Source organism: Dermacentor variabilis, chromosome 8 (assembly GCF_050947875.1).
Source record: "Dermacentor variabilis isolate Ectoservices chromosome 8, ASM5094787v1, whole genome shotgun sequence".
NCBI lineage: Eukaryota > Metazoa > Arthropoda > Arachnida > Ixodida > Ixodidae > Dermacentor > Dermacentor variabilis.
Genome location: NC_134575.1, coordinates 149,791,502 through 149,800,249, shown reverse-complemented (window position 1 = coordinate 149,800,249; position 8,748 = coordinate 149,791,502). Strand labels below are relative to the sequence as shown.

Here is an 8,748-nt window from a genome sequence, read left to right as displayed (position 1 = left end):
ACACGCGCTAAGTAACCTCATCTGTGTAGTGCCTAGGCAGAGTCGTATGCTCCACAGTCTAAAAACAGTTGCACCCTTTGGGGTGTATATTTCCCACACAACAATAATCGTCATCTGTCTTGTCCGCATTTCCTTTCTTTATCGCGGCGAGCCCGGTACTTTCCAGCAACGAACGGCATGCGCGGTATCAGCATGACATAGCATTCCCGACAGGAAAGTAACGAACGCAGCGTTTTCAAGGAACGAAATGCGGGCAAGAGAGGTGACGATTATTATTGTGTGGCAAATATACACTCCAAAGGGCGTAAACTTTGCTTAGGGTGTGGAAAGTACACACTAAACAATTTTAACACCCTTAAGGGTGTAAATCAGTTTGTCGCCAGACGAACACCCTAAGGGTCCTGTTGTCTACACCCTACAGTTGGGGTGCCACTATAGCACCCTAAAGGAAGGGTGTCCAGCAAAATAAATTTAGGGCGCAAGGGTGCTCGTCCAAATTAACACCCATCTGTGTGGGTGTTGGAAGGGTGTAGACCCTTTTATTTCTAGCGTGTATGGAAGGCAGATTCGGCAGTACACGCCTTCAATTACTACTATGTACAGCGATCCACGCGCAACTATTGCGTGTGCCAGAAGGTTCAAGTTCGGCTACCAAACGCACTGTCGAACAGCCGGCCTTGAAGCTTCGATGGGCATACACAACACCTATACGCGTGGATCACATTACATATTAGTAATTCATGGTGTATATTGGAAAACCTGTCTTCGCTGCACAAATACAACCTAGCAAACTTGACACTTTTGAGCATGTATATCAACACCAAGGTTATCACGATTTCCATATCCAAATAACATGCAACACAGACTGGTAAGATATATGCTGCATCTTCAAGAAAACGCAAATATATTTATTGCATGCTGCAATACAGAGTACAACATATACATAAATCACATGAAATATAAACATGCACAATCACCAAACACATCGGTAAGTACAAGAACATGTACATTCCCCACAAAGGTACCTAAAATATATGTATTGATCAAATCTGTTATTAGAGAAGAAACTATGTATAGCGGCACTGAAAGAGCCTGGGTTGATTCGCAGTGTTTTGGGCCACATAAAGGAATAAATTTTTAGTATTAGGCTCCAGTGAATGAAAATTCAAGTTTTGATGCTTTAAAAAAAGGCATATTGCAAAGGTGAATTAGGGAAGCAATTGAAATGCAGAGCAAACGCACAAGAAAGACACCTGTTATTTTGTACACTAATGTAATTGCAAAGCATTATGAAAAGTTTGGAAAGTCGATGTAAAGCATAACTGGCCAACATTTTTCAGACTGAAACAATACTTTCCAAGCATAGACATGCTTTAAGTGAGGTTTATGCCAGGAGCCTTATTGCTAATTTTCTATTTCCAACAAGATTACTTGAGCACAAAAAATATGTAGAATTTTTTAGTGCCTACATAGTTTGTCCTCTTTTGTGAAACGAGAGTTCTCTGGGCTAAAGGTGCTGTGTAGCGGTTTTTCTAACTACAATACCAGTTACTATAAATTTTTGTTTTGTAAGTCTAAGGCACTGGTACATATACAATATGTAGTTTGAAAATAGGCTCTTTTCTTACTATAAATCAAAAGAGTGCATATTCCACATCTACTAGTGCCTGGGTGCAAAGTGCAGTAGGAGGCCTGATAAAAACAAACCACTGTTGATTAAACGATTTTGCTGAGCACAAAATGTGGACAGTGTTTTAAAATACATAGTAAATTTCTAAATTATTTGCACTTAGATGCAGTAATTCAAGATTAAGGCATGCTATAGCATGTGAGCATGCAAATTAGCAAATATGGTTGAATAAATTAGCCATACTCTGGTTACTAAAAGAACACAGGCATAGGCAGTCATGCAAAAGTTCAACTTAAATATCACACTGTTAACATTTGCCAGCAAATGGTCGTATCAAACATTATAATTATACTGAACAAGGGTAGTTTCTTGGGATAGTTTGCAATTAATGAGATAAAATTACGTACAGCTTGAATGACAAGAACTGCGAGAGATGACAGACTGCGCTGACTTCCAACAATATTTAATTACGTTGCCACATCATGTGTATTTGTACAAAAGTGGGCATGCGCAGAATATGAGTCACAAGGGGTGTCTAACAGCAAGTGACTGTACTAAGAGCATCGTCCTTTGAAAAAAATAAACATGAGAATTTCTATCTGTTGAGATACAAGACTTCACTAGGGGTCAGCAAGATAGAGGGGTCACTAACGCACACACTAACCAGTTTTCTAGTGGAATCTGCTTCTATAGTTACCCGGATGACCTGTGTCTCGCTAAAGCTTCCGTACCTTCAAAGAGGGGCACGCAGCCGCAGTCCCAGCAATGGATGCCGAAGTGGCCTTGTACAGTGTTATGGACGTTGTTATCGTGCTCTCCTAAATGATTGTTTAGGCGCCTGCCTGTCTGTCCAACAGTCAAATGAGATATTGTAAAGCTTTGCCTCCTTAACAGCCTCAATAAATCTTGCTCACACGAGATGCAACATAGCGTTGCTGCACAGGCTGATTGCCTTTCTTGGGTTGGCTACCCTTTGGCCTTAATTTCAGCCATAGCGGAACAGTTTCTGAAGTGCACAAAACATGATGAGCGCGCTCGGTCAAGGAACCAGCCGGTTGAAAGACACAGGTTTGCAGTGCTACCGTATGTTCATGATGTCTCCCATAGGCTAAAAAAGATTAGGGAACCTGCAGAAATCACAGTCCTTTTCTCAGCCCCGGAAAAGCTGGCAAGGCTCTGTAAGTGTGTAAACGCGCCTAAATCACGTCAGAGTTGTTGCTCTGCCGGGCACAGAAAACGTTTTGCGATGTGTGCAACGAATGTGGTTTCCCAAATTCCCATTTTGAGGCAGTAAATATATTGGACAGATAGGCAGGCGCCTAAATGATCGTTTAAGAGAGCACTACAACAACGTCAATAACACTGTTCAAGGCCACTTGGGCATTCATTGCCGGGACTGCGGCTGCATGCCCCTCTTTAAGATACGGAAGTTTTAGCGAGACACAGCTCACCCGGTAAATTATTGAAGCTGATTTCACCAGAAAACTGGGTAGTGTGTGCGTTAGTGCCCCCTCTATCACGCTGACCCCTAGTGAAATTTTGTATCTAAACAGATAGAAATTGTGATGTTTTTTTTTTCAAGTGACCATGTTCTTTTTACAATGACTTGCTGTTAGAACACCCCTTGTGACTGGCTTTCATTTTCTGCGCATGACCCCTCTGTGTATACACACACGATGTGGCAACGCAATAAAATATTGTTGAAAGTCAGTGGAGTGTGTCTCTCGCAGTCCTTGTCCTTCACGCTGTACGTCATTTTTTATACTGAACAGCCAATATTGATTCAAAATTAGAAAAATATAGTACACATCTGAGCTGCAAAAATGCAAGTGATGCAGCAAATGGCCTTTAGCTTTCCAAAAGAAAAAGAAATGTTCACGGTTAACCACGAGGTGCAGGGACTCCATTCTCTGAGCATCTTGACCAATAAATGCAGCGCATGGCATTGCTGGAATCTTGCATCCTGCATTAGCAACATAAGAAGAGAATCATGAGAATTCAGTCCGTGCAATTACACATGTACTTTGCGGAAAATTTGATAAAGCAACAAGCTCCTCAAAGTAACAAACTTAATGTGACTGGGCAGAATGCACCACTCAGGCAACTGGGCAAGACAAGTGAAAGGTAGAAGTTTCTATTTTGCAAATTAAGGAATTGCATGTTACTGTGAATGCTAAACCACTATGTCATTGTGAACACAAGGCACATACAGCAGCAAAAACATAAATTTACAGTAGCCTTTTCACCATAGAAAATAAGAGTGAATAAAGTTTAAAGACTACAAATGACATCTCTCAACAACAGACATTTGTCCAAGAGTGTGTGTGTGACCTTAATACAAAATTGACATTATGAAATCTGCAATATATCTGCATTACACTTTATAAGTACTGCAGGTGAGAAGCTTACGGGATATGGCACATTAAGAGTGAAATGCACAAGCCATTAAAAAATGACTGTTTTTACACAACATTATTACTCTAGGAGACAAAGAGAACTGTTTTACAGAGAGTGCACACAAAATGAAAATGAGGGAATCCCCACTGGCATTCTCATTTGCCCTGCAATACATGCATCCAGCCCAACAATATCCAACTCTCCAATGCAGTTTATTAGACACTTTCTGCATCCTAAAATTTATCGTGTATTTCTTATTTACTAATTTAGTAAGAATGGGCATTTTGGCATACTTTCCTCGAAAATTTAGAATGTGTTGTCAACTATTTTTCTTAGAGCACGCCCCCTTCTTTCAATGGGTTAGCTTGGCAATGCACTGACAAGTAGTATTCCCTTATTTAAACTTATGATCCGTCCTCATGCTCTAAACTGTGATGCCACTCCGATGCAGTCTATGTTAATCTGTGACTATTCACATGGTCCTTCTTTCTGTAGCCTCTCAACTAGAGCCTGAAATTTCTTGTCTCCTAGAACAATCGTCTTTCTTGCCCAAAACATATTGCACGGTTACCCCCCATAGGGGGGGGGGGAGGGTACTGTATGAGAGTTTTCACATATTCAATGAACCTCAGAGACAACCATTTCTCATCCTGTGTTGCTCCTACCCGCATGAGTCACAATGGTTGTAAATTGGCTACCTGCCCTCTCTCGCTTAAAAGTACATTTTGCATGTGGAAAATAACCACAAGCATCACAATTCATTGAATGAGTGCTCCTGTGCATGTTTTTTTTTCCGTCCTGTAATGGCTAAGTTCAACATGGTCAAGTTGTTTGAAAACTGTCTAGCCTCAACCAATACTTTGTGTAGTTTCAAAATTATGATACATTCATTTTTCAAAACTTGTCCCAAATTAAGCATGAGACATTTTCATGATGCAAATGAGGTAAGGTTGTGCTCAGAGACTATGATAGGCCTGCTATATCCTGCAAAACTATGTGAAATTAAATATGCTTGCAATTTTCGTGAGCAGCTAGCTCAGTACAATTAGGCACATTACCTGCGGAAACGTTTTTTTAACGCTCGCGAGAGGTCCTGGTTTCTTGCAATTTCTTCAAATCCCTTGCAGTTTAGATTGCAATCCGGTGCATTTTGATTTTGATATTGTATTCAAAATAAAAACAGCTGAAATTTTAAGGTTTTGATAATTATATGGGAATAAATTAAAGGTAGAAGAGTGTAATGCAATGAGCAAATAACAAGCTCATTGCAGAGAGTAAACAAATATTCCTTTCCTGCAAATAAATTGGTAGCAGGAAGGTCATACGAAATTAGCAGTGAATGCACAATAAAGAATATGATGCTACAATGCCCCGGCATTCTGTGAATATTCTTGCACAAAGAAAATCCTCATTATGAAAGACCATCAAGAAAATGCAAATGTATACTTTGGATCAGCAGTCATACCTGCAGTATGCACTGTACCATCGGCAATATTTACAACCACAGGCAACTGCACATCATATCAAGCTTAGGCGGCCAAGGAGCCTGAGTTTTAAATTATAACTTGACTTATTATATTACCTACACAACTATATCTACTTACAATGTTGTCTTCTCAACCGCTTTCAAGAAGACATTAACCATCTGTCTGAAGGCGAACGCAAGTGGCTTGTTCTTGATGGGGGGCGCCAAGGCTGGGCATTGTGAAATTGCTGCTACCATCTGCATGACCTGCGAGAAACGACGCTCTAAGTACAAGATAAACAAATGCTATTAGAGCAAAAGACAAGATCATTGGCAATGAGCCTCGTTTTGGTTTACACGAGAAAAGCCAAGAATATAGACTTTGTGCTGCTTACTGAAGAAGCAAGCCTCCTTCCAGATGTTGCAGTCATGCATTAAGATTGTCACACAGCTGCATGCTTGTATGCTGCTGTCGCCAGTACGCCAGTATGCTTTGAAGTTTATTATTTCAAGTCAAATTGATTATTGTGTTTTCTTGCCAATTCTTGGCAAACAGACCAGCAATGAAATAGCTCACTTACACACATACTCCCTTATGAGGAGAGAATTCACACACACGCACGCATGCATGGGCGCACACACACACACGCACACACATGCTTCTGCCACATGAGCAGCTTCCTGTGCTTGACACACATACATTTTTTTTATCCTGTGTCACTCCTACTGCTAAGGCATAAAAAATCCTTTGTGTTACCAACCCCAAACTCCTCAACCTACACCTCCAGCTTAAACACTTTCTCGAGAGCCAGGACAAGCCTTCTAGCTTCCCCAGTGCTCCAAACTGTAGTTACGAATTTCGATAGGGCTATAGGCGACAGCTCTCGAAGGGCATGCAAATTACGCGGAGACCTAAAGCTTGTATATGATACCTCTAAAGCACAACACTTCAAATTTTCAAAATTCATTAAAGCTCCTGAAGGCAATTGCTATATACGTAGAACGTCTCGAATAACCTGCCGCTAACAATTTCAGCGGTTGTCTGCATCAAAAGAAATGTGGGCTAATGGGAAATCCACGTCTTTAAGATCGGAATTATTGTAATGGCGAAACACACTACCAGATTTCTTAATCATTTATTTATGCTCTGGATGTAACGTTCCTTTCACAATAAAAAACAAGGATATCGATTCATCAGGGCATGGGAGGAAAAAGGACGAAGCGTATGCTTGGTGCCTTCCCACTGGTCCTCCTGAGAAACGGCGCCTCATACAGCAGTTGTCCAGGGTGGCTTGAAACCAAGCTCGGCTTTCAGGCGGGAACACTCGCTGCACCAAATCGGAAGAGTTTTATTGCGAGTAAAACTCTACCGGCCTCATGCAATACATACGCACGCACAAAAAACGCACCCACACGCACACACAAGTATACGCACTCTCAAAGCGCAGACACAAAAGCGCGCACGCGCATTTTGATGAACACAAACAAGCACACATACATGCATGCAGGCAGACACGCTAACACGTGCACGCACACACAGCGACCCACAGACAGCACACTCACAAAACACGTACGCACTAGACACGCGCAAACACGCCGGCCCATACAAACCGGCATGTACTGAACGCACGCGCGCGCGCACGCACGCACGCGCGCACACACACACACACACACACAAACAGCGAGCCGAGCGCACGCACGCACACACACACACAAAGCGAGCTGAGCTGAGCGCACACACAAATCAAGCCGAGCGCGAGCACGCGCGCACGCACAGACAAAGCGAGCCGAAAAAATGCTGAAGGCGTCCGGCAAGCAGCAACAACAGCACGCGACCGCATCAGGGAGAACCAATACCGCGCCGGTTCCTTCGAAAGGTGGCTAAGCCAGTCCTTTTTCTACGCGACGCAAAAGTGGTCGACCACATTTAACTGAAGTGCGAACGACCGTATTACAAGCAGCCGCGCTGAACGCACAAGAGAATCACATCAATCAACGTTCAAGCGCTGAGAAACAAAGCGTAACTATGCAGGCGCACCACGTCCGATGTAGATTTGACAAACATTAGTCACACGGGACGCGATCGAGGTAGTTAACTTGCCCTAGTAGGAGTGCAGCTGCTCTTGCTCTTACATTAGCGAATTATGAATTATGCTACGAGATCACAGTGAGATATTTCTAAAGCGAACAAAACAAATACCAAATAAACGAGCACTTGCCTGAAAGTTTCCATCATGCCAGTACTACCGACCGGGCACGTTGCAACTTCTCGTTTCAGCCTTCGTGGATCCATCTTCCAGTGCGTACGAACGCTTTGCTTTGAAGTGGGGCACGAGTAATACACAAAGCATGGGCCACATCTTTTTCTACCCCGCGCGCAAAACTAATCACACGTTTAAAATTACTTCGCACAGCGCGCGACGCGAACGCACGCGAAAACGAGCATGATGGCGCAGCTTCCGCCTTCCCGTCCTGCCGCGCGCCGAAGTGATGGTACAGCTACAGCGTCGGCCGTCACTTCCGGTCGCTTTTCATTGGGCATGGGCGGCCGCGCAAATTGAACGTTTATTCTGACAGGTTTGCTTGCTCGCATGGCCGAAAGTTTGCTGCTGCTTCGTTGTGGTCTCTAACTAGAGCGGTGAGGCGCGTAGTTGCTACTACGTTTCGTGCCGGGCATTTTATTTTGGGGTGGGGGGCGCAGTCTGTGCTGCATCACTGAGGGTACAGTACACAAATCGGGACCGTGAGCGAGACGATCGGCGCTCTTCTGCTGGTGCGATTAGATTATTCGCTGCGTCCGAACGAAGCAACTTTGCGAGGTCACAGCGTAGTTTCAGCGATATCATGGCTCGATAAAGACGCTCACATCTTGGTCGTGCGACAGCGACGCGTAAACATTCATGAGGAGACTGAAGACTGCGTTTGCAAGTGCGTATGCTTTGGATAAGAAATTACAGCTTTGACGACACCAGCCCTTAATATATAGGCTCAGCCTTACAAGCTGTATTTGAGGACTTAGAAAGTACTTAGAAAGCAGATCAGTAGCTTAGTCAACCTCTGAATGAATTAGGCAAGGTACGTGGAAATTCGGGTTTGAGAACTTCCAACGTGATCTCGCCTCTATAAGTCTTCTTTATGGATTCACCATGCAAATTGTACGTTGATGCCATTGTACAGCAGAGGCTCGTCCAACAGCACGTCCCTGTTTGTTCAGCAATGTATCCAAACAGCTTCTTCCATTTCACCACTTTTTGTT

General features: G+C 43.2%; 1 long non-coding RNA gene across 1 annotated transcript; it reads right to left on the bottom strand.

Annotated features, from left to right (window-relative positions):
* Positions 1 to 2,323: 2,323 nt before the first annotated feature.
* On the bottom strand, positions 2,324 to 7,942 carry LOC142590665 (uncharacterized). Its single transcript, XR_012830212.1, has 3 exons — positions 7,712 to 7,942; positions 5,632 to 5,759; positions 2,324 to 3,593 (listed from the first exon to the last, which is right to left on the bottom strand). It is a non-coding gene; the product is annotated as an uncharacterized LOC142590665 (long non-coding RNA).
* Between the last annotated feature and the right edge of the window lie 806 nt (positions 7,943 to 8,748).